This window comes from Bos indicus, chromosome 1, assembly GCF_029378745.1.
Source record: "Bos indicus isolate NIAB-ARS_2022 breed Sahiwal x Tharparkar chromosome 1, NIAB-ARS_B.indTharparkar_mat_pri_1.0, whole genome shotgun sequence".
Lineage (NCBI taxonomy): Eukaryota > Metazoa > Chordata > Mammalia > Artiodactyla > Bovidae > Bos > Bos indicus.
Genome location: NC_091760.1, coordinates 60146332 through 60170932, shown reverse-complemented (window position 1 = coordinate 60170932; position 24601 = coordinate 60146332). Strand labels below are relative to the sequence as shown.

Below are 24601 nucleotides of genomic sequence, written 5' to 3'. Positions count from 1 at the left end.
TTAGTTTACATTTTTAGGACACTGAGGATCAGTGAGATTAAATTGAAGTGCCATCTTCAATTCCCCATGTTATTGTAAAAGCCCAAGCCAGGATTCAAACATAGATTTGTCTGACCCAAGTATTTTTCCATTATTAAACCCACATGCCAAGTCTGCTCTTCTCCTGGATGCTAGTCTTCTATGGTCCACATACCTCAACTCCTTATATGGCAAAGTAGAATTTAATACATAGTCTCATAGATTTCCCAAGAAAAAAGAATATGTTGAGATGATGCTTTTATAATTAAGTTATGTTATCTTGCCTGGAAATAAATACAGAGCCCCTATACATGTTTCCATCTTTGAGAAATGAAGAGCTGGGAAAGAAAAGAGAAAGTGAAAGATACTCAGTCATGTCTGACTCTTTGTGAGCCCATGGACTATACAGTCCATGGAATACTCCAAACCAAAATACTGGAGTGGGTAGCCTTTCCCTTCTCCAGAGGATCTTCCCAACCCAGGGATCAAACCAGGGTCTCCTGCATTGCAGGTGGATTCTTTACCAACTGAGCTATCAGGGCTGGGAAGATTGGTCAAATCCATGACATTAGTCTTTCATTTCCACATCATCTTGACTCACAGTGTCTCTGAGTCCAAGATCCCAGTCATATCACAGACAACCGCACTGCTGCTGCTGCTGCTGCTGCTGCTAAGTTGCTTCAGTTGAGTCCGACTCTTTGCGACCCCATAGACAGCAGCTAACCAGGCTCTGCCATCCCTGGGATTCTCCAGGCAAGAACACTGGAGTGGGTTGCCATTTCCTTCTCCAATGCGTGAAAGTGAAAAGGGAAAGTGAAGTTGCTCAGTCGTGTCTGACTCTTCTCGACCCCATGGACTGCAGCCTACCAGGCTCCTCCATCCATGGAATTTTCCAGGCAAGAGTACTGGAGTGGGGTGCCATTGCCTTCTCCGAGACAATGGCGCTACTAACTTTGATTGTCCTTGACAACCTCTTTGTAAAGAGAAAGAAATAAAATATTGTGTTAATTAGACTAATGAGAAAAAAGTGAGGTGTACATTTTCCTTCTGAAGTCTAGCTTAATTGAAGCTTTATAAGCCTGATCAGAGATCTAGGTCAATGAAAGTGCACATCTTACTGCTACTAAAAAAAAAAAAAAGCAAAGTAGAAGAAACCCCAAACATAGTTATCAATTCTTACTATTATTTTGTAATGACCACTGAGGACTACATTAGAAGTGAATTCCTTGTTGAAAGTAGGAGAGAGAGAGAGAGGAAGGGAAAGAGTAAGGGAGAGAGAGGGGAAAAGAGAATATGGATGAAGAGGAAGAGGGAGATGTTGAAACATTTGAAAGATGTTGAAAGAGGGGATGTGTTGATGTCACATCCTACTGCAAACATGATCCTGATTCCTTCTGTGTCAACTTTTGCAACACCAAGTATATATAACTCGATTTCTAAGGAGGTCATTTCTATTGTTGATACACTTGAACAATTATTCTAAACCTGTCACTATAGAATAGCACCCGTGTGCATAACAAGTTTATGATAATTAAAAGCAGTGTCTGTTATAGATCTGTAGTTGTTTTTTACCCCTCTGTTTCTTGAGTTTGACTTTCATATCTTTTTATGTGAAAGCCCTTAGCAGTCCATTCAAGTCTTCTAAAATAACTCAGTGAAAAACATCCTTCCTGCTTCACAGAAAGGACTTTGTTTTTTTACTTCATCCTTGCTCTTTTCAATATGTGGCCAGTAGCCTTAAATGAGAAAGTACATAAGTATATGTTTTGAACTGCTGGGTCTCCTCAGGAGAAAAAATATGTTTCCTACAATATTGTAATATTTTGCTAAAAATCCAATTCTGGTTCAGTGTTTTGCTCTCAAAGGAATTTTGAATGAAGAAAATGCTTTTGTAAGAAGGAGGAAGCTTATCTAATCTCTTCAAGACTGATGAGAAGCAATCAGGAGACTTGTGACTCTTTGAAACAGTAAATTTCCAGGGAATTAGGCACACGTTTCTCAAGAACAATAAAGAGTGTTACACTTCAGGTTGCAGCACATTGACTCCAAATGCACCGCTTCATGTATCCCAAATGGCAATTTGAAAACACCATTCTTTGAATCAACTGGAAAAGGAAGGAGGCCATGCTGAACTGACATTCTTTCAGGAGGTCATGAGAAATGGAATACCAAATGAAGTCATTCTTCTGGTTAGTATCAGATTCTCAGGGTTATAAATGTCTTATGATAAAATGTCTTCAGAGATATAGGAAAATAATAGTTATTGAGTATTAGATCTAGATTTTTGATGAAGTTGTTTACATATTTGCAATTGTACCAACTTAACCATATGAAATTTGCATAATCTTCACTACAATTTTACTGAACTATTCTTTGTTTATTTGAATGCTGTAGAACTTTATCAAATAATCAATAACCAATGTATGTCTAACATTTTTGTCATTGCCATTGTTGTTACTGTGTTCTCTTTTCTTCTATGAATTAGGGCTTCCAGGAATAGCTGTGAGCCTGGGTTACACATTCAATGCTACATTTGTCTTTTCTTCTTATAGAACTGGAAAGTGGGAGGGACCAACTAGATTGGTTGCTCAGATTCATCTCACCGAGAAAACTTGTCAGCAGAATTTTATTTACAGGTCCTTCTAGTGGACAGAGGAAACAGTTTACATGAAAAGCTCTCTTTTTGTAAAATAAAAACTGACTCTATCATGCTATACAAGACTCTGATTGATAACATAATACCATCCACATAATCTCTGCAGTTCCCACTAAGAAGGCAGCCAGTATAATTGAGAGGAAGGAGCGTGGGGCTGACTATCTGGAGACTTGATTCAGGCATTGTCAAACAGTTCTGTCTTAAGATCATTTTCCTTATCTGTAGGGGACACTTTTCTCTATCTTACAGATATTATGCAAAGAAGTCAAATGATATATATTAAGTATTTAGAGTTCCACAGAATAAAGATAGCTTATAAATATCATGTATTACTATCACAGTAAAAGTATTAGTAGAATTATAAATCACTCTGAGGTCTCAGGAGTAAGGTGCTTTATCTGAGCTCTTAGTGGTTAGAAATTAGTTTGTTTCTTGAGTTGCCATGTAGAGAAGTACTCTGTTGTTGCTAAGTACTATTCACACATTGGAAACAATGACTAAGAATGAATTACTAGTGATAATTGCTTCTTTTAAAGATTTATTTTAAAGCATTCTTTATTATAAATTCTCTGAGCAGATTCTCTTCAAATTAAGAAATACTTTTAAACTGCTATATTTCTCACATTAGACTGATTTTATTTTTTGAGGGAAAGTACCATGGGTAATTTATTAATGTTCACAATCATTAAACTGGCAGCAGATAGGTATTCAGTGTTTGTTGAGTATCCTGTGTAAAAATTTAGTAAGGTTTTAGTAAAATTTGCTTTAAAAAAAGAATACAGAATTCATTAATTTGACTACATGTATACCATGTGATATATGATGATATTTAAGATTGTATGTTGTTGTTGTTCAGTCGCTATATTGTGTCTGACTCTTTGCGACCTCATGGACTCTAGCCCACCAGGTCCTCTGTCCACTACTATCTCCCAGAGTCTGCTCGAATTCATGTCCATTGAGTTAGTGATGATACCCAACCATCTCATCTTCTGTCACTCCCCCTCCTTCTGCCTTCAGTCTTTCCTGGCATTAGGGTCTTTTCCAATAAACTGGCTCTTCACATCAGGTGGCCAAAGTATTAGAGCCTCAGCTTCAGCATCAGTCTTTCTAAGGAATATTCAGGGTTTATTTAATTTAGGATTGACTGGTTTGATTTCTGTACTAACCAAGGGACTCTCAAAAGTCTTCTCCAGCACCACAATTTAAAGCATCAATTCTTCAACACTCAGGCTTCTTTATGGTTCAACTCGCACATCCATACATGACTATCGGAAAAACCATAGCTTTGGATATACAGACCTTTGTTGACAAAGTCGTATATTTTTTAATACTCTATCTAGGTTTGTCATGGCTTTTCTTCCAAAGAGCAAGTGTCTTTTAATTTCGTGGCTGCAGTCACTGCCCCCAGTGATTTTGAAGAGCCCAAGAAAATAAAATCTGTCACTATTTCTACTCTCTGTCCATCTATTTGCCATGAAGTGATGGGACCAGATGCCATGATCTTAGTTTTTTGAATGTTGAGTTTTAAGCTGGCATTTTCACCCTCATCTACAGGCTCTTTAGTTCCTCTTTACTTTCTGCTATTAGATTAGTATCATCTGCATATCCGAGGTTGTTGATATTTCTCCTGGCAATCTTGATTCTAGCCTGTGATTCATCCAGCCCGGCAGCTCACATGGTGTACTGTGCATATAAGTTAAATAAATAGAGTGACAATATACAGCTTTGTCGAACTCCTTTCCCAATTTTGAACCAGTCATTTGTTCTTTGTCCAGTTCTAGTTATTGTTTCTTGATCCCTATACAGGTTTCTCAGGAGACAGGTAAGGTGGTCTGGTATTTCCACCTCTTTAAGAATTTTCCACAGTTGTGATCCACACAGTCAAAGGTTTTAGCATAGTCAATGAAGCTGAAGTTGTTGTTTTACTGGAACTCCCTTACTTTCTCTATGATTCAATAAATGTTGGCAATTTGATTTCTGGTTCCTCTGCCTCTTCAAAACCCTGCCTTTACATCTGAAAGTTCTTGGCTTATGTACTGCTAAAACCTAGCTTGAAGGATTTTGAGCATAACGTTTTCCAGCCATGTGGCCACTGCTGAGTTTTCCAAATTTGCCGACATAGTCAGTGCACCATTTTAATAGCATCATCTTTTAGGATTTGAAGTAGCTCAGCTAGAATTCTGTCACCTCCACTAGCTTTGTTCATAGTAATACTTCCTCAGGTCCACTTGATTTCATACTCCAGGATGTCCAGCTCTAGGTGAGTGACCACACCATCATGGTTATCTGGGTTATTGAGACCTTTTTTGTATAGTTCTTCTATGTATTCTTGCCACCTCTTCTTAAACTCTTGTGCTTCTTTTAGGTCCTTACCATTTCTGTCCTTTAACATGCTCATCCTTGCATGAAACTTTCCCTTGGTATCTCCAGTTTTTTTGAAGAGATCTCTAGTCTTACTCATTCTGTTGTTCTCTTCTATTTCTCATTCTATTGTTCATCTAAGAAGGCCTTCTTATTTTTCCATGCTATTATCTGGACCTCTGCATTCATTTGGGTATATCTTTCCTTTGATCCCTTGTCTTTCACTTCTCTTCTTTCCTCAGCTATTTGTAAAGCTTCCTCAGACAACCACTTTGCCTTCTTGAATTTCACTTGCTTTGAGCTGGTTTTGGTCCCTGCCTCCTGTACAATGTTGCACACCTCCATTCATAGTTCTTCAGGCAGTCTGTCTTTTGGATCTAATCCCTTGAATCTATTTGCCACTTGGACTGTACAGTCATAAGGGATGTGATTTAGGTCATGTCTGAATGCCCTCATGGTTTTCCCTTCTTTAACTTAAGTCTGAATTTTTCAGTAAGAAGCTCATTATCTGAGTCACAGTCAGCACCAGATCTTGTTTTTGCTGACTTTACAGAGTTTCTTCATCTTTGGCTGAAAGGAACATAATCAGTCTGATGTTGGTATTGACCATCTGATGATGTCCATGTGTAGAGTCATCTCTTGTCTTGTTGGAAGAGGGTGTTTGCTATGACCAGGGTGTTCTCTTGGCAAAACTCTGTTAGCCTTTGTCCTGCTTTATTTTGTATTCTGAGGCCAAACTTGCCTCTTAATATGGGTATCTCATGACTTCCTACTTTTGCATTCTGATCCCCTATCAAAAAAAGGGCATCTTTTTTGTGTGTTAGTTCTAGAAAGTGTCATAGGTCTTCTTAGAACTGGTCAACTTCAGCTTCTTTGGCATCACTGCTTGGGGCATAGACTTGGACTACTCTGATTTTGAATGGTTTGCCTTGGAAATGAGTAAGAGATCACTCTGTCTTTTTTGAGATTGCATCCAAGTGCTGCATTTTGGACTTCCTTTTGTTGACTATGAGTACTACTCCATTTCTTCTAAGGGATTTTTACCCACAGTAGTAGATATAATGATCATCTGAATCTAATTCATCTGGTCCCATACATCTCAATGTGCTAATTCCTAAGATGTCAGTGTTCACTCTTGCCATCTCCTTCTTGACCATGTCAAATTTACCTGGGTTCATGGACCTAACATTCCATGTACCTAGGCAATATTATTCTTTGTAGCATTGGACTTTACTTTCACCAGCAGACACATCCACAACTGACCATCATTTCTGCGTTGGCACAGCCACCTCATTTATTCTGGAGCTTTTAGAAATTGCCCTCCACTCTTCCCTGGTAGCATATTGTACCCCTTCCTACCTGGGAGGCTCATCTCCTGGTGTCATATCTTTTTGCCTTTTCATACTGTCTATGGGGTTATCTAGACAAGAATACTGGAGTGGGTTGCCATTTTCTCCTCCAGTGGACCGCATTTTGTCAGAACTCTTTACTGTGATCCATCCATCTTGAGTGGCCCTGCCTGGAATGGCTGATAGCACTGTTGAGTTGTAGAAGGAAAAGAATGAATTTTATCTATTGCTCTCAACCTAAAAGTATGATCATAATTTATTAAGTGAAAGAGCAAGTTTTCAGGATAATGAATATTTTTGAGTAAATTTATTTGTGTGTTGGTATGAACATGAAAAAGAATGATGGAATTAGTTCTTGTTAGCAAGCACAATGTATGTGTGTGTGTGTGTGTGTGTGTGAGGCTTTTCATGATGCAGGTTCATACCTAGGGCCACATACAAAGAAATAATTGTTGAGCAAGCAAAAGTTATTAAAAGTAACTCAGTTCTTTAGTTTCTCTGGATATGTACCTGAAATGCAAAAAAAAAAAAAACAACCTCTTAAGAATTTTCTTTTATTTGTCATCTCTCTCATGCACAGTACATGTCTCCATTATAGACACCCACAATGTTTCTCCTACGTTTTCATCTCTCTCCTCTTCAAGAGTTTTCACGAACCCTCCTTGGCCCAGGTCAATTAATTTTTCTGCTCATTTCCAAATTCCTTGCTGGATCTGTTTAATTCTTCTCTTTCTGTTGTAAATCTCACTAGAATTTCTGACTTCTGCGTCTCTCATGCACTGAGGAAAAATAAACAAATAAAACCTTCTGCAAGATGAGTTTCCAAGACTATATTCCCAGCACAAAATTCATAGAAGTTTAAGTCATTGAAGGAGCAGACCCAAGGCCTTAGCTTAAAAAGAAACATCAGAAGTCCCCTTCAGAATGTACTTGAATAAACTGGAGCCAATGAGTTGGGCAGAATATCTGAACTGGAATCAGCAAGAGAGAATTGCACAGTCTAAGGTACTGTATTTCCCGAACCAGTACATTCTGGATCACAGCACAGAGTAATCCTGACAAAGATTCACCTATTATGGATAAAAAAAACTAGTTACCATAAGCTAAATTAAAAACACAGGAAAGTTGTATTATAATAACCACAGCTAAACCCAGATGTACTTTACTTCATGTTATAGTCAGTTCTTTTAAGAAAAAGGAGGGAGAGGAAGGGAGAGATGAGGGAACTAGGAGAGTGAAGGGATAGAAAGGGAGAGCATCCTCCTCCCAAATAAAAAAGGAGAGAGAGTACTAGAGTGGAAGAAGGTGGTTAATGTGATGAATAAAAAAAGTTCAGTGTATTTTGATACCCCAAGCTTTCTCTACGTCTGCAGAAATCTTCCCTGCTCCCTTAGGAGTCCTACCCTGAGTGGGCTGGGTCTTTTTGTCACTTGCAGCCAGTCAGCTGTCCTCTCCTTCCATTTAGAGAGTGCTGACTTGAGTGAAGCATTTACAGTTGTTGGAAGCTCTCTTTAAAATATACTAAATTACTTTGTATTCCTTCCCTCCGGGGGACTGAAGACATCAATAGGCAGCTGACCATGGCAAGCTTACCCAAAGTTGTAAGTTTGCTCTATGCCTTCAGTTTAAGGAATTTACACAGGAAAAATATGAATTCTTGTTTATCTTATGTGACTACTACCTGAATCCCAATAGTATGGGAAGAACAGTCACTCTAGCTAGAAAGGTGACACATAATATAGGTTTGGTTAAAAAAACAAATAATATTTATGAAGAGATTTTAATGACATGAGAAAATGATTATATAGTATCAAGAGATGAAAACAAGATACAAAACTTGCCTAAAATATTGTGTTTATTTCTGGAAAGTTATTGTTCATTTCTCTCCCTTTGTTTTCATTTTCCAAAATGGCAAGAAAGAAATAGAAAAGAAAAGGAAAACATGCTTTTGGAATATCCTTCTTTTTTAGTTTGTTTATTTAATCTATGAAGTAATTTTAATGGTTGCATCGCTTATAATGAAGAGATTTCATCTCAAATTTGAGTGACATGATATTCTTGCTGGGAATTTGTTTTCTTTAGAAATGCTATTATAGTGTAATGTTCTGGTCATTTTTAATACTCAGATAGCCCTTCAGCTTTAGTGGAGTGATTGAGAGAATGGGATTGTGAGGTAGATGGTTCATTATCTAATTATTGGTGATGGATTACTATAACTCAAACAGAACACTTGTCCCTTAAGGTAAGAATAGTCAAAAGAAGCAAGGCAGGTCGATGGATATATTCAAACCATGTGTATATATACATATACATATACATGTGCTGTGTTGTGCTTAGTTACTCAGTCATGTCCGACTGTGACCCTGTGGACTGTAGCCCACCAGGCTCCTCTGTCCATGGGGATTCTCCAGTCAAGAATACTGGAGTGCATTGCCATGCCCTCCTCCAGGGATCTTCGAAACCCAGGGATTGAACACATGTCTCCCACATTGCAGGTGGATTCTTTACCATCTGAGTCACCAGGGAAGCCCAGGAATACTGGAATGGGTGCCTATCTCTTCTCCAGGGAATCTTCCTGACCCAGGAATTGAACCAGGGTCTCCTGCATTGCAGGTGGATTCTTTACCAGCTGAGCTACCAGGGAAGCCCTATACATATACATATGTATGTTTACTTAAATGATAGATTACTTCATGTTCCACTTACAAGGCTCAGTTGGTACATACATTCAAATGAAGCAAAAGACTGTATAATAAAGGGACTTGATATTTCCCAAAACTCTGTAACTCTTGGTCTTCTAAATATTTGCATATTATCTTATTCTCACCTTTTGAAGTCCTTAGACCATTTTCAAGGCTTATGTTCTAGTTTAGGTTCTGCAGCTCTTTAAAATGTAGATATGTTAATTATCCTTATAATTGACACCTCTTCTGCTTTTAACTATCAATAAAAGGCTACTTAATTTCTCCCAGTTTGAATAGTTCCTCTGTCATTTACAATTCTAAATTTCTCTGTCCTCACTTTTGTGTGCTTTAGACCTGAACTGCCTTTTATTGTTACTTTCATTTTTTTACTCCCCTTGACTCAGGATCTCTTTCTCCAGCTCACAGATTCCTAATCCTGGCTGCACATTACCTATGAAGCTAAAAAATAAAAATAAAAAATGCATTGGCCTTACCCTTAAAACAGATATTCTGTTTTAATTGGTCAGGGTGGAGTTTAGCTATTAGTACAATGCTAGACCCTTACAGGTACCAAACTCTTATTTCACCTCAAAATTTTCGATTCAATTAAAATTTAGCATGCTTCTTCACACTGAAAAGCCATTTCTTCTGGATGACTTTCCTAACCAGGCAATAGTAGAGTTTTAACATTATGCAGAATACAGCTCCATCTATATATCATCACATAGAGATGCATGTAACATACACACACACACACACACACATTACGCTAATGACCAAACCTGAACAAAAATTTGATATACATAGAACTGCTTGTATCGTAATATTTAATGTAAAATTAAGTATTGTTAATGAAATTCTAAAAGTCCTCTTTAAACCCGACTGTAGAAAATGAAATGCCCTACATCACTCAAGGGTACCAGAATATGCCTTTAGTCTGATTTGTGGGGAAATAAATTGTTATCTGACAACAATGTCAAAGGGGTGTAAACTTGATAGTCAAAAGGTGGGAGCATCCCAAATGACCACCACTAGATGAATGGATAAATGAAATGTGTGTAAACATACAATAAAATATTAACCTTAAAAATGAACGACATTCTGACACATGCTATGTGGATGAACCTTAAGGACAATATGCTAAGTGAAATAAGCCAGACGCAAAATAACAAATATTGTATGATTCCATTTGTATGAGATACTAGAAGAGTCAAATTCATAGAGACAGAAAATAGAAAGAGGTTACCAGGGGCTGAGAGGAGGGATGACTGGGGAGTCACTGTTTAATGCACTCCGAAGATTAAGAAGTTCCCCAGATGGATGATGGCTATAGTTTTCAGTAATATTGACGTACCTAATGCTATACTGAAATGTATACCTAAAAATGGTTAAACTGGTAAGTTTTATGTTTTATATATTTTACTACCATTTAAAAAGGAAATGTACATTTGAAAACTTTTAAGACTTATCAGTGAAAATGGATTGCAGCTATAGGGTTTAGACAGCACAATTTAGACAGAACTGAGTAGTCTATTCACAGAATCGTTAGGGTTTTATGAAATATAATAATTTATTAGTTTAATTAATAGTCTTCACTTTGTTATTGAGGCCATTCATACGTATAAAATCCAAGTGCTGGTATTATCCTTGATTCTCAAGCAGTAATGGTTATAATAAACTACAAAGACCAAATTTTAAGTAAACATGCTTATTATTGAATACTTATAGCTATATTAGAATTCTCATGTTTTAATCAACTGATGTTAGGGACAGAACTTCAGCTTTCTTTTTCACCAACAGCACTATCTCTTACCAAATTATCTTCATGGTAGGAGAAGCCATGGCTTTGTATGAGTCCATACTTTTCCAATAATTCAGTGTGTGAGCCAGTTGTTTTTTTTTATTTTCCTGAAAATGCCGAACTTTTTAATTGAGTCATATATTTCTTGGTTTAAAGTTCTATGAATTTTAATGTGTATACATTTTTGTAACAGCCACCATTACTGTTAGGTTGCAGAGCAGCTTCATCAGCCGAAAGAACTCCTGTATGCTATCTCTTTAACACTCCCCTAACTACTAACCCCCAGTAACCATAGTTTCTTCTTTATCATCATAGTTTTATTTTTTTTGAGAGTTGTCATATATATGGAGCCATAATTCTCCAAGCCAGGCTTCAGCAATATGTGAACCATGAACTTCCTGATGTTCAAGCTGGTTTTAGAAAAGGCAGAGGAACCAGAGATCAAATTGCCAACATACGCTGGATCATGTAAAAAGCAAGAGAGTTCCAGAAAAACATCTATTTCTGCTTTATTGACTATGCCAAAGCCTTGGACTGTGTGGATCACAATAAACTGTGGAAAATTCTGAAAGAGATTAGAATACCAGACCACCTGATCTGCCTCTTTTTTTTTTTTTTTTGTTATGCTACATGAAATCATTTAAAATATTTAATTATCTGATCTGCCTCTTGAGAAATTCGTATGCAGGTCAGGAAGCAACAGTTGGAACTGGACATGGAACAACAGACTGGTTCCAAATAGGAAAAGGAGTACGTCAAGGCTGTATATTGTCACCCTGTTTATTTAACTTATATGCAGAGTACATCATGAGAAATGCTGGACTGGAAGAAACACAAGCTGGAATCAAGATTGCCGGGAGAAATGTCAATAACCTCAGATATGCAGATGACACCACCCTTATGGCAGAAAGTGAAGAGGAACTAAAAAGCCTCTTGATGAAAGTGAAAGTGGAGAGTGAAAAAGTTGGCTTAAAGCTCAACATTCAGAAAACGAAGATCATGGCATCCGGTCCCATCACTTCTTGGGAAATAGATGGGGAACCGGGGGAAACAGTGTCAGACTTTATTTTTCTGGGCTCCAAAATCACTACAGATGGTGACTGCAGCCATGAAATCAAAAGACGCTTACTCCTTGGAAGGAAAGTTATGACCAACCTAGATAGCATATTCAAAGGCAGAGACATTACTTTGCCAACAAAGGTTCGTCTAGTCAAGGCTATGGTTTTTCCTGTGGTCATGTATGGATGTGAGAGTTGGACTGTGAAGAAGGCTGAGCGCCAAAGAATTGATGCTTTTGAACTGTGGTGTTGGAGAAGACTGTTGAGAGTCCCTTGGACTTCGAGGAGATCCAACCAGTCCATTCTGAAGGAGATCAGTCCTGGGATTTCTTTGGAGGGAATGATGCTAAAGCTGAAACTCCAGTACTTTGGCCACCTCATGCGAAGAGTTGACTCATTGGAAAAGACTCTGATGCTGGGAGGGATTGGGGGCAGGAGGAGAAGGGGACGACAGAGAATGAGACAGCTGGATGGCATCACTGACTCAATGGACGTGAGTCTGAGTGAACTCCGGGAGATGGTGATGGACAGGGAGGCCTGGCGTGCTGCGATTCATGGGGTCACAAAGAGTTGGACATGACTGAGCGACTGGACAGAACTGAACTGAACTGAACTGATGGCTGATTCATGCTGAGGTTTTACAGAAAGCAACAAAATCCTTAAAGCAATTATCCTTCAATTAAAAAATAAATAAAAAATTTTAAAAGTCTAAATAGAGAAAAAACAAAGGAATGTATGTGTTCCCATCCATTGTTCTACGTCCTTGGCAACCCTTGGTATTGTTAGTTTATTTTTTTAGTCATTGTGATAGGTGTGTTGTAGAAATGCTTATTTTTTTCTTTTAAGTACATTTTTCAAAGCTATAGATGATGTGCTTCTGGGGTCATACTCTTTCCTGACTCATTTTTAGAGATATTCCATTCATATGTATACTTTTCCATAGAAAAAAAATGTAGTCTATTATCTTTATATTTCTGACTCTGTTGCTTTTACCCTACTTTTCCCAGAATTGCTATTTTTATCTATGATAGTGTGTTCAAGTTTTCAGATATTTCTTTCTTAAAGATCTAAAAAAAAAAAAAAAATCACCTGTTTATATCAAATTCTAATGTAGTTTAAAATAGTGTATGTACCTATATAAATGTAGATATCAGGGATAAAAAATTAATGTGTTTGTTCAACACACGTTTGTTGAATACTTGCCATATCTCAACCCATTAGGTAAAAAATACATAATACAGTAGGAAAGGGCAATCTAAAAAGAAATTAAATTATAGTTCTGTTTGTACTTCTAATGTTGAGGCAAGTAATGTTAAGAATGTGGTTGCTGAAATAAAATTCTTTGAGATCAGCACATCAGGTGTTGAATGGGTCTTGGTCTCAACTTTAAAATAGCATTTTGGGAAAAAAATGAAAACAAACATATGTTGATGAACACACGTTTTATTTTAGAGAAAAGAGCCCTGTCCTGGGGTTAGGAAACTTGCATCACAGACCACTTCTGCCAGTTTGTAGTTTTGGAGCTCGAGCAGTAGTTCCACCCCTCCAAATTCACTTCCCTGTCCATAAGATTAGAAAGTTGGCCTTTGTGATCTCTAAAATTCCTTCCAGCTTAAAAATTAAAAACTAACACTATCTGTCCCGGATTTATGTCTAGCTACCAAGGATGGTGAGAAAGGCAGCATTTTTATCATTCTTAACAAAGATGGACTTTACATCACAGTGTAACATAATTAACTAATTTATTTACTATTCCTCCTTGCTGCTGATATTGTCTACCTCCTGATACAGACGCCTACTCTCATTTTACTTAGTCACTCAGAAGCTTTTTAAAACATCAAATAATCCTCTTTTTTGCATTTTTTGTAAGCAGTGTCACCTTTTGGCTTCTATGACCTCATGCTCCTCACACTCTGCTGATTTTCCTCCTTCCTTGCTGACTTGTCATTCTCTTTTGTTAGGTCCTCTTCTCTGCTCCATTATACACCCTAGATGAGCTCATCCAATCCAATGGCTTTCAAAACTATATATCTATTACCCCAAGATTTTTATCTCATCTCATCTTAATCTCTTCCCAGAGCCCTAGACGTATAAATGCAACCATTTACTGGCTGTCTCCATTGGATGTCTAGTGCAGTGCATGCTAAAGTCGCTTCAGTCCTGTCCGACTCTTTGGGACCCCAATGGACTGTATCCCCCCAGGCTCCTCTGTCCACGGGATTCTCCAGGCAAGAACACTGGAGTTGGTTGCCATGCGCTTCTCCAGGGGATCTTCCTGACCCAGGGATCAAACTTGAGCACTTGCATCTCCTGCATTGGCAGGCAGATTCTTTGCCACTAGTGTCACCTGGGAAGCCCCGGATGTCTAGTTGGCATTTTAAATTAAGTAAGAGATCTTGATTCCCCACCTCATCTCTGTGAATCGCACCATTCTGATGGAGGGGGACTGCTCCATTTATGGTGTATTTCATCTTTTTTCTTATTCTTTTTGTCTTTGACAAGACAGTTTCCTCTGAAATTTAGTTGGCTTCTGGCCCATTTGTTTCAGGTCTTTTCCTTACATAAGTAAGGATAGCAAAATTCTCACCTGGATGCTTCTTATTTATTTGTTTCTTTGCCACTCCACAGGGCATGTGGGAATTTACTTCCTTGACCTGGGATCCAACCCGCACTCCCTGCAGTGGTAATGCGGAGTCTTAACCTCTGGACCACCAGGGATGTCCCATCAACTAGATAGTCATTAAACCTGGAAATTCTGTGTTTATTTATGTTTTTTTTTAGCTGACCCCATACTCTCCTCATCTCCACTTTTCCCAGTTTAACAGATATGGTTATCTGGAGCCATTGGAAACAACAGGCAGGATGAGAAAGCACACCCTTAACCCACTCTTGCTCTAAGCAAGTGTCATTGTCTGACAGGTAATACTTGAAGGGAAATGCTTATCTCCTGTTAAGGCTGCCAGCTGCTTCACTTTTGGGTGCAGAAGAAGTTGGCTCTAAGTTAAGTAAGACTCTCATGTTATCTCTTTGCAAGGATTGCTCTTCATTGCCTGGTCTCATGCCCTCTAAATATATCTAATAAGTCCCCTCCAACTGGATAGGTCTTTTTTCTCTCTTCCCATCTTAGAAATGATTTATTATGAATGAGGGAGATGGGTTATTCCCCTACTCAGAAACTGGCAGTGACTCCTCATTGTCCATAGACATGTTATCCAACTCCAAAGTATGACAATTAAGGTCCTTCAGAATTGGACCATGAGAATTTCTATATATAATAAATTTTGTATATAGAAATGTATTAATGCTTTTAAAGGTCAATCCATACTGCCTACCTAGAATGTTAGGTGCTAAATAGTGGTAATTATTTTATTAACAAATTTGCTTGGTATTTTAATGTTTAAAGAAATCACATTCTGTAAAATCTTTTAAGAGAAATATATCTTAAGATTCAGCAAGCCACATCTAGTAATCTTCCCATAAGAAATACCTGCACATGTTTTACAACAATTTTCATTGCCGCTTTATTCAAAGTAGAAAAGATTTCAAAGTATACTAGATTTCCATCAATAGATAAATGGTTTAATATACATTAGATTATATCTAGCTATTAAAAGCATAAAATAAAAAATAAATAAATAAAAGCATAAAATAGACCCATATATACTGCCCTGAAAATTTACATAATATGTGTTAAGTTTGTTATAAATTTGTAGGTTTAAAATAGCTAATTCTCTTATTTTACACTGATACAAGTAAACTACAACTGTTACAAAGAATGGGAAGAATACACTTCAAACTGGTTAGCTTAGGGGGTGACTGAGTTGACTCATTGGAAAAGACTCTGATGCTGGGAGGGATTGGGGGCAGGAGAAGGGGACGACAGAGGATGAGATGGCTGGATGGCATCACTAACTCGATGGACGTGAGTCTGAGTGAACTCCGGGAGTTGGTGACGGACAGGGAGGCCTGGCGTGCTGTGATACATGGGGTCGTGAAGAGTCAGACATGACTGAGTGACTGAACTGAACTGAACTGAACTGAGGAAGAATGGAGGAAGAAAGAAGTTTTCTTTCACTTCTTTTTAAAGTTTATTTTTAAATCGTGGAATTGTAAATTTTTAACTTTATTTTATGTTGTCTGTGGGGGAATGAGATAATTTTCAGTAGTTTTCAAATTAAAAAAAAAATTAAGTTGCAAAGTCCCTGTCAAAATTAACAATGTTGCCTTGGAAGAACCACTAGGAACTACATATGAAGTAGTATTAATTGATTTGTTGATTCGCTCTTACCAGGGAAAATAAAATGTAGTGTTGTGGGAAAATACAAAATAGAATTTTGGGAAAGTAAGCCTTTCTGAAGACTTAGCAATTTTGCTTAGGGCCAACTTTATTTAGGACCATTAAGGAATTTGCATAATAACACTATTTTATAGATCTTTAACTCCATCAGAAATCAGACACCAACACTGTATTTCTTCTGTAAGTTTCTATACAGTCACTCAGAACTGTTAATTATCTAATATTTTATCAAATCTTTCGATTATGCCTTAAATAATTGATAAATCATATGACATTTGACCTCGAATATCATAGACTGACTTTTTAATTCTTTTTTAAAAATAGGTATTTAAGTGTAAATAAATGTGTGATAGTAAGTTCTTGGTATTTTTGCCTATACAAGGACAATAAAACCACTTCTTTGTGTATTGAAAAGATTCTATGTATGCTGAAAGCCATATGTTTTTATAACCTCCTACAACTGTCAGGGAATCTAGAAGTTTCTTGAGAACTTATCATGACGAACCATAGGAGTTTCAGTAATAACAACAACAGTATAGTAAAAATGAGGCAGTATAAAAGTCACAGGTTGCAAAAACAATGCCAATTTATGTGAAGTATGAATCTATACTATTAGTTTAAGGTACCAAATATTAGTATAGAAGCACAGATTAAATCATATACACATTCCCTTCAGTAAGGAAATTATCTGTATGTTGTATTTACTCATTTCTTGTTTCACTGTAAGGCTATGTTGATTGTCTCCCTGTCTCTAACCTACCACTCCAGTGCTTTTTCAACAAAAACCTTGTTCCTTTGTGATGACATTCAAAGGGGCCCCTGGAAATGCAATAAAATCTAAACTGTCCCCCAAAAATTAAGAAAACAATAATCTGCAAAGCAGATATAAATATTCGATGCTATGGTTACATTTGTCTATTCACTTAATTATTAGAATGTGTAAAGTTTTTAAATGTTACTTTTTAGCTAAGTGTACTAAAGGCATTGAAAAATCAAGATTATTATACTTGTAAGCAAAATAGTGCCATAAAATCTTGCAATTGGAAGGGTTCTCAGAAATCTAGTATAGTGACTTTGTTTTCTAGATAAGGGGTTGGTAAACTGTGCTGCTGCTGCTGCTGCTAAGTCGCATTAGTTGTGTTCGACTCTGTGCGACCCCATAGACGGCAGCCTACCAGGCTCCACCGTCCCTGGGATTCTCCAGGCAAGAATATTGGAGTGGGTTGCCATTGCCTTCTCCAATGCATGAAAGTGAAAAGTGAAAGTAAACTATGGCTTGTGAGTTAAATCCAGCTTGCTGCTTGTTTTTGTATGGCCTGTGAGGTAAGAATGGTTTTTACAGATGTACATTTGTAATTGATTTCCCGATAAGGACACTGTCTTTGAATCTCAGCTAAGCAAAATGTTATGTTATAAAAAAGAATTCTGTTCTTGCCATTAGGAGACCTGTACTGAAAAAAAATATGTAGACTCAATTATTATTATATTTTAAATTGTGTTAATAAAATAACAATGTGATTTATTTTTTGAATAATTTTATTTAAAATTAAAAAATTTTTAATATACAAGGTGATTGGTTTTCTCTCTTGTTATATAAGTGCTTACATAATATAGCAAATCTGATATTGCCGTTTGAACTACAAAACCTAACCTAAAATATTTATGATCTGGCTCTTTATAGAAAAAGTTTGCTGACCCCTGTCCTTGATAAAGGACCTAAAGTTGAACAAAACTGAATGATATCCCAAGGTATCGGTTATATACATTTCATCTCTTTGGGTCACAATATTCTAACATTTAGGGGCTCTGGAGTTTCTGGTTTGAATCCTAACTCCACCTTTCCTTGGCCTGCTGATCTTAGACAAGTTATTTCACTTCTTTGTCTCAGCTTTCTTACTTGTAATGTAGTATTGTTATGAGCATTAAATAAGATAATATATATTAAATGATCATAACAATGCCTTACACATGGTAAGTGCTCATTAACTGTTACTTACTGTTATAATTAGTGTCAGTGTATTTAATTAATAGGATATCCTTCAGAGAAGGGGTTAATTCACATCCTATCTTTCATTTTCTTACAATAAGAGTGAGGGTATCTCATCTCACATCTGGGAAAGAACTGGCATTTATTCACATTCTCATTTTCTCAGCATGATTTGTTCATCCTTCTCTACAATAGCTCCACGAGTTAATCCAAAAAAATATGTACTTCTAAAATATAAACATGCATGCATAATTTATAGTATTGATAGGAAGAGAAGCATAGAACACTTAAATAACAGCCACACAGCATACCTGCCCCTTTAGTCCAGCAGATGAGAGTGAGACCATTTTGTTCTCTCATCCTGTATATTCTGAGGACATTTTCAGCTTATTTAAGACTATCCGAACCGATCACATTCCTTTCAATGATGAGACAGAGAGTCAGCTGCTATCTGTTATTTTTTTTTTTAACAATACAATTCTTGTATTCTGTGTAATGGCGAAGTGTTGTATTTTTGTCCATTCTTCTCTATGCTATTCATATAAAACATTCCTTGCTCAGTTTATTGATGCTCTTCATCTATTGCTTAGACTATAAAGTCGTGATGCTGAACTAGATGAAATCCAGTGAGATAAATGCCCCAGGTACTGGATCATTCGATAGTTTACCCTGTTAGTCCTCTACACTGTGGCAGTTAAAAGTACAGTATAACTATACTTTTCAAGCAAAGAAAAAAAAATGACAATTTTATTCCTCCCCAAGAGCTGAAATGAAATAAGGCAATATGTTTTCTGCTTTAATAAACCTGGAATTTTGGTTTTCTAAGACAGATCCACTGTGTGGTTGACACTTTGAGTGGAAATATTTGGTATGGGGAATAGATTATGGTTTGGATTTGAAGAATCACAACAAAAAGATGAATTCAGACCTTTACTTATTAAAATGGTAAGAATCAGTGTTGACTATAATTACTTCCTCTGTGATTCCTATTAACATTGGAGTTCGATTTACTGGTCCAAGCAAGATTTTACTTTTCTCAGGTTTATAAATACTATCTCACAAAAGAAAGCATATTTTTCATCTATTTCATGCATTGTCATAGTCATCTTCCTGAAGTTCCTGTCATTTATAATAAGCATTAAATAATATATAGTTCATGTCTATATAGTTGATAATTATGTCCCTGAAATGGCAATAAATCTAGGTAAATAAAATAATAATAATCCCCCTTAGAAAATTTATCCATTTATGAATATTCATTCATCCTTTCATTCTTTCAACCTAATGTAAGGACCGACTGCATATCCGATTTTGAACTGTTCTGAATACACTGGATAACAGAGTGATTAAGATGGAATAGCCTTAACAGAAAAATAAATAAAAAAATAAAACCTGAGGTAGGAAAAATGCTGCCATGGTGACTTTTAAAGAAATTAAGAAAATTAATTTTTTTCTGTTCAGTGTATTCATAGTTAGATAGTTCAAATGGTAAAATTCTGAAGAGCAAGCAGTGTGCAAAACACCCACATGTGGCAATCTACTGTAGATTTAAACAAGACCAAATCAGAAGAATTCAAGGTCAATAAAAACCACTAGCAATTTATATTTGTCCAAATATATTTCTGCCATATTTCCGGAATGAGTTAAAGTATAAATAACTTACAAATATGTATTGCCATAACATCCACTTCCTCATCTTACATAGAATGAAAGCCTATTCCATCTTAATCACTCTATTATCCAGTGTACTCAGCACAGTTCAAAATCTGATATGCAGTATGTCCTTACATTATGTTGAATGAATAAAAGGATGAATGAATATCGCCTAACTGAATAGATTTTCTAAGGGGCATTATCACTATTTTATTTACCTATATTAATTGCCATTTCAAGGACATAATTATCAGCTAATAGCCATGAACTCTGGTGGCTCAACTAGTAAAGAATCTGCCTGCCAATGTAGGAGATGAAGAAGACTCGGGTTCGATCCCTGGGTTGGGAAGATCCCTTGGAGAAGGAAATGGCAACCCACTCCAGTATTCTTGCCTGGAGAATCCCATGGACAGAAGAGCCTGGTGACTGAGCAGTCAGATGTGACTGAGCACACACACAAAATTACCTTTATTTGTCCAGCTATAAGTACTTACATGCATGCTCAGTCATGTCAAACTCTTTGCGACTCCATGGACTGTAGCCCACCAGGATCCTCTGTCCTTGGGATTTTCCAGGCAAGAATACTGGACTGGGTTGCCATGCCCTCCTCCAGGGAATCTTCCAAATCCAGGGATCGAACCTGCGCCTAACCATGCCTTCTGTGCTCCTGCATTGCAGGCAGATTCTTTACCTGCTGAGCCATTGGGAAAGCCCCTGCTATTACTATTTACTTATTCTCTCATCTTCCACAGCACATTGTATAGGACTCTTGTTGAATTTACTTTCAGACTTTTACCATGGTTTATTAGTCTGATTACATTTGCTTCCCACATTGTACTTGTTTCTTCTGCCTTCTAAAGTACTATATATAGATTCTCAAATATTTGTGAGTTTTTTAAAAGAAAGCTATGGGGGAAAACTCACAAAATTTACACAAATTAAGACTTTAAAAATATTTTTTCTTACTGAGAGCATTTATCCCCAGCACAGAGATCAGTGATCCATTGCCAGATCCATGGCCAGTCACTTCTACCTCAACACTTAGGAGTGTCTAAGAGAGTCTTAGCTCTTTTTGGGGGGATTGTTAACTCACCTCCCCCATTGTAGTAATTGTTACTAATTAACTATTTGATTTATTCAGTGAAATTTTACTGAGCAACTGTTGAACAAAAATGAATGGACTACTTTTTGTCCTCAAGTGGATCACTGTACAACCAGGAAAAAAAAAAATGCATGAACAAATAATTACATAGTAATTATTACATAGTAATTACATGACATCGAGACATACATAAGAGACCGTGGGGTCATGTAAGTGGGGTATTTACACCTTCACTTTCCTCTTAGAGTGTTCTCTCATGTTCCTCACAACGTCAGATGATATATGCATCTTCGTAAGTGTCTCCTGCTCTCTCATTTTCTCCTTTGCCTTTTAAGAGTCCCCTCTTGGTTATTTTAAGTCAGAACCAGGTGCAGCCTTTTAGCTTATTCCTTTTAAAAGAATGATAATCCCTGTCTCAAACACATCTAAGTAAATCAAACTGAGGCTTTTCCTCATACTACATTATTCATGCTGAGCTGGAATACTGGTATGAATTAAATTAGGCCACAGATGGAAATACAGAATACTTAAACAAGTCTCATTAATGAGAATGCCCTTACCCCCTGAAAATGTTTAAGGCTTGTACATGTTAGTGGCAATGGCTGTTTATTGAGTAGTTACTATGTGCCAGTTTCTGTTCTAAGAGATTTATAAATGAAGTTCCATTAGTTCATCGTCCTCACTACTACTCTTGTATAGTCACTGTTGTTATCTGATTTTACTGTTGTTTAGTCTCAAAGTTGTATCCGACTCTTTTGCAACCCCGTGGACTGTATCCCGCCAGGCTCCTCTATCCATGGGATTTCCCAGGCAAGAATACTGGGGTGGTTAGCCATTTCCTTCTCCAGGGTATCTTCCCAACCCAGGGATTGAACCCAAGTTTCCTGCACTGCCAGGATGATTCTTTACCATTTAGCCACTTGGAAAGACCAAGTAGTTTAGTGGCAATCTCTATAGGCATATATATATATATATATGTATATATTTGCCCAAAGTCAACTAAAAGGCCAAGCCAATATTCAGCCCCAGGAAATCTGACTCCAAAGCCTACACTTTTAACAAGTTTACATAGTTCCTAGTAGCAAACGTCCAAATTAAAACTTATCTTTATGTAACTCTAAAAAGTATTCAAAAAAACAAAACAAAACAAACAAAAAATAAAAAATATTCACATTTTCTGTATTTTGGAGGGTCTAACCTTTATCCTAATATGGATTTTAACAATGGTCTTTATATTTCCCTTTAATTTGCATATATGCTGGGGAAGTGAGTGGTGATGTGCAGAATAAATGAATGGACAGTTACCATGTTAGAAGTGTTTGTTTATGTTAAGTTATGCAAATCCCTAGAGGTAAATCTGTCTAAACTGTTTATATGTTAACAATCTAAGAAATTCTTTAAGAAACGGATGCTGCCATCTTTGTATTGTTCAAGCCAGCAAAGACCTGGATGAACATTAGAAAATGCATCTCTGCTTAGTGCTCTACTCCACTGAAAAAACTCTTCTCTTTTCTGCTCCCTCTCCTTTATCAACTTTCTGCTATTAAGTCTTTTCTGTTTCTCTCATGTAGCATCCATTTTGTGTCAAGGCAAATATTAAAATAGGCTTTATTAAAACACTCACATATTGTTTCTTCATCTGTAAAATAAGCAATTGGATTAGATGATCTTAAATGTTCCTATGGGAAGACTCTATGATCTATCTATATATGATGGAGATCTCATTTTATTAAGAAAAATATACAGTAATATGTAACCAAGACACATCATAGTAGTCATTGATGTACAACATTTTTATCCATATTTAAAGTCTGATTTTATTCATTACGGATTCATAAAAATTCACTAAACTGCTTCAGAGAAAAAAAGACTAACTTTTCATTTTTTTGTATGTATAATTTGCCTGTGTAGAAGGGGACATATCAGTCTTCCCACTTTGAAGATCTAAGTGCATATCAAATTTTATTAATTGGAAAACTTATACTAAGAAACTAATGATTTGTGACTTCGATTAATTTAAGTCCCAGAAACATGATGCCTAGAATGCTGTAAAAAAGTTTTGTTCATTTTAAATGTACCCAATTACATCTTACATTGTTCCAAAATATATCTTTCTTATATCTTATATGTTCTTATATCTTCCCAAAATACTCTTGATTTGAATGTCCATTCATCTCAATTATTTCTCCATCACAGTAAAATATATTATTCTAAACTCATCCTCCTATATTTGTTATGGCTCAATGTATTTGTTATGGAACAGTAAAGATTTTTAACTTCCAGGATCATTATCTGTACTAAAGGAGTAAAGGTACTTTTGTATTAGTATTTTTTTTTTACTCTTTTATTTATTTATTTATTTCATCTCTTCAGCAAGCAGTGTTTTATTACAAAGTTTGGAAAGCCAAATGGGTAAGTCCACACTGATCCTGGCCACCCGTTCTCCTGTGCCTTGAGTTATATGTCAGCTAGTTACTCCTTAAGAATTTATTAGGTGTTTAAGAGCTAAGGGAAGCTTTGTTTGTTTGTTCAGTCACTTCAGTTATGTCCAGCTCTTTGTGACCATATGGACTGTAGCCTACCAGGCTTCTCTGTCCATGGGATTCTCCAGGCAAGAATACTGGAGTGGGTTGCCATGCCCTCCTCCAGGGGATCATCCTGACTCGGTGATCAAACCCACATCTCTTAAGTCCCCTGCATTGGCAGGCAGGTTCTTTACCACTAGCACCACCTGGTAAGCCCCAAGGAAAGCTACTTGAAAGAAAAACATATTCTCTGCCCTCCAGTAACCCACAGAAACAACTGGGATGGTGATAAATAGGAAAGGTAACATTTGCCTCCTGAGTTGTTGGGAGGGTTAATACATGAGTAGACGGCAATTATAATTATATGGTGCTGTGAAAACCTGTACCACACTCAAAGCAAAGATATGCATTCTGACCTTCCAAAGATAAGTTGTACATAGTGTTAAAGCAAATGAAACAGTGAGACATGGGAGTATGAGGGTGGAATTTGTACCGATTGCTGTTCACTCCAGATAGTGAAACTCTGAAATCCTGAATGCTTAAACTGCCTCAAATCAGGGTACAGCTGGTAGTGGTCGGAAGTGGAGAAGAAATGCAAGGAGATTCTCATTATTCTTCCTTCCCCAAATGTAGGCTCATGGGGACAAATACCAGTTTCTTTAGCGTCCTGGTACCCTGAATGCCTTGGGATATCTTTCTTCAGTGTCTTAGTTGTCTTAACCATAAGTTTATCATTTGTTTATTTCGTTAAAAGATAAGAGTATTGTGTTTTCCTGTTTTTAAACCTATTGTCAAATGAATACTCAGTGGTAGCCAAAAAATAAGCAACCACCTTTAACATACTTTGTCACTGGAGTATCAACTTCAAAAGGATAATTCAATCTCTATTTGCTTCTCAAAGGTCCTGAAGAATAGAGTCAACATTTCTAGTTGATTTTTTCAATTCTATTCATTTGCTGATTGATCTAGAATCTCTTTAGGCTCTCCAGATCTTTTATTTCTTCATCTATATTAGTGGTCTAGGTCTACTGACCTCAGGTTGTTTGTGAAGATTAATGGCTGGTTGTTGAAAAGCCCAATAACTGAAAAGAATTATGGGAACTGAGGAGT

The 24601-nt window shown here is 36.8% G+C and overlaps 1 protein-coding gene across 39 annotated transcripts in view; it reads left to right on the top strand.

Moving 5' to 3' along the window:
• The window catches only part of ZBTB20 (zinc finger and BTB domain containing 20), an 863676-nt gene that overhangs the window by 345783 nt on the left and 493292 nt on the right, over positions 1-24601 (top strand). For 8 of the 39 annotated variants that reach the window (XM_070794137.1, XM_070794577.1, XM_070793289.1 and 5 more), the window contains exon 1: positions 12361-24601. This exon is cut by the window's right edge and continues 19655 nt beyond it. The exons of the other annotated variants lie outside the window; for them this stretch is intronic. The gene's annotated coding sequence lies outside the window, so the exon portion shown is untranslated. Of the gene's footprint in view, positions 1-12360 lie in introns of those variants that run through there. 39 annotated transcript variants of the gene reach the window in all.